General features: G+C 46.8%; 2 protein-coding genes across 3 annotated transcripts in view; one reads left to right on the top strand and one right to left on the bottom strand.

The window, feature by feature from the left end:
* afg3l2 (AFG3-like AAA ATPase 2) overlaps positions 1–585 on the bottom strand; it is a gene marked incomplete in the record, with an annotated part of 17,739 nt that extends 17,154 nt beyond the window's left edge. Inside the window, 1 exon segment of the mRNA XM_014030793.1 lies at positions 530–585.
* Positions 586–664: 79 nt separating this feature from the next.
* The window catches only part of fastk (Fas-activated serine/threonine kinase), a 22,215-nt gene continuing 20,881 nt past the window's right edge, over positions 665–1,998 (top strand). The window contains exon 1 of one of the 2 annotated variants that reach the window (XM_014030792.1): positions 665–750. The gene's annotated coding sequence lies outside the window, so the exon portion shown is untranslated. Of the gene's footprint in view, positions 766–1,998 lie in introns of both variants that reach the window. The other variant, XM_014030791.1, reaches the window with a different exon arrangement.

The raw sequence follows: 1,998 nt of genomic DNA, 5'->3' as shown, positions 1-1,998 counted from the left end.
TGTGTGTGTGTGTGTGTGTGTGTGTGTGTGTGTGTGTGTGTTACCCAGCAGAGCCTGGAACAGGTCACTCTGGAAGATGTTGAGCAGTTTCTCAGCTCGACCTTTGACCCCATCAGAGGCGTCAGCCTGACAGGCCTCCATGACCTGCAGAGCCCGGTCCGTATCTGAAGGACACAGAACCAACAGGTTACTGGTTCTACTGGGTTCTACTGGGTCCTGCAGGTGGGTTCTTATCTGTAGATGTTGGCTCTGAGTTTCAGGTCTGTTAGGTCAGGTTAGGTTAGGTTAGGTTAGGTTAGGTTAGGTTAGCAGAGACACCACTGACAGAGAACCGTCCGGTCCGGCGGGGACACCTGGACAGGTTTAAGTCCATCACAGCCCTGTAGAAGGATAATAAGGTTTATCAAGTCCTCTTCCGTGTGAGGAGCTGCACCTTGTTACATTTATCTACCTGGGTTACTGAGCAGTCACCAGGAAACAGCCTTGGATTTTTTATTTACAATGAGCCTGACTGTGGGAGCAGTCATACCTGGAAAACCCCACACAGAAAGAAATCTGCAGCGGTGAGATGCAGTTCTGCTGGGAGCCGTTGGGGGTCGCTGTCGCCCCGTCCTCAGGCTGGAAGCCCGGCTCCAGCAGGATGTGTCTGCGGACTGTATGGAGGATGGAAGCGGCTGACCGTTCACTGATTCGCCGGTGAACTCACTCTCCCAGCGGCCTCGAGTGTTTCGCAGAGTCAAACCGTTGCCGGTAATGAAATATGAGGTAACCTTTACGCCACTGTCAGGCGCCTGGTACTCAGACTTAACCCGGGTTAACGGGTTCTAAACTCGGTGACCTGGTAACTGAGCTAACAGGCTAGCCGTGTCTGTAGCTGCAGCTAACAACTGTTAGCTCCTTCCTGTGTCTCTGACAGTTAGCCACCGGAGCTAACAGCAGCTCAGCTGAGAGCCGACAACATGACGTCACGTGCTGTTTAGCAGTGCTAACGTTAGCTTGTGGCTCAGGGGTCACCTGACAGGTGACATGCTGCACAGATCTGTACTGGGCTGCCAGGTCACCTAGCGGCTCCATCTAATTACTGGAGCTGAAGCTCTGACAGAGGACTGTCTGCAGTCAGGAAGCTGAGTGATGACGTCGTCCTGCCTCCTGTGATGTCATGACCAGATTTAATAAACAGACCCTTTGATCATTTTAAAATGTTAACCATGTAGCTGCTAATTGTGATAGTTTAACTTCTGTCATTGGGCAATCATTTATGATCCACAGAGAGAGGCAGAGTGTGTAGGCATGCCTTTCTGACCGACAACAACAACTACACCTGTATGCAACTACACCTGTATGACGTCATCAGGAAGTACATTTGAGCCACAGGTATCAGTTAGACAGGTTATTAATCTGCAGAAACCTGAGGTTTTTACCTGACAGAACAAAATTCTCTTAACTAGTCTTTAACCAGTCTCTGACCAGTATTTAACTGGTATCTGACCAGTATTTAACTGGTCTTTAACTAGTCTCTGACCAGTATTTACCTGGTCCTTAACTGGTATCTGACCAGTATATAACTGGTCTTTAACTAGTCTCTGACCAGTATTTACCTGGTCCTTAACTGGTATCTTACCAGTATTTAACTGGTCCTTAACTAGTCTCTGACCAGTATTTAACTGGTCTTTAACTAGTCTCTGACCAGTATTTAACTAGTCTTTAACTAGTCTCTGACCAGTATTTAACTAGTCTCTGACCAGTATTTAACTGGTCTTTAACTGGTATCTGACCAGTATTTAACTGGTCCTTAACTGGTATCTGACCAGTATTTAACTGGTCTTTAACTAGTCTCTGACCAGTATTTAACTGGTCCTTAACTGGTATCTGACCAGTATTTAACTGGTCCTTAACTGGTATCTGACCAGTATTTAACTGGTCTTTAACTAGTCTCTGACCAGTATTTAACTGGTCTTTAACTAGTCTCTGACCAGTATTTAACTGGTCTTTAACTAG

Source organism: Austrofundulus limnaeus, unplaced genomic scaffold, assembly GCF_001266775.1.
Source record: "Austrofundulus limnaeus strain Quisiro unplaced genomic scaffold, Austrofundulus_limnaeus-1.0 Scaffold1119, whole genome shotgun sequence".
Lineage (NCBI taxonomy): Eukaryota > Metazoa > Chordata > Actinopteri > Cyprinodontiformes > Rivulidae > Austrofundulus > Austrofundulus limnaeus.
This window is presented reverse-complemented; position numbering and strand designations above follow the sequence as displayed.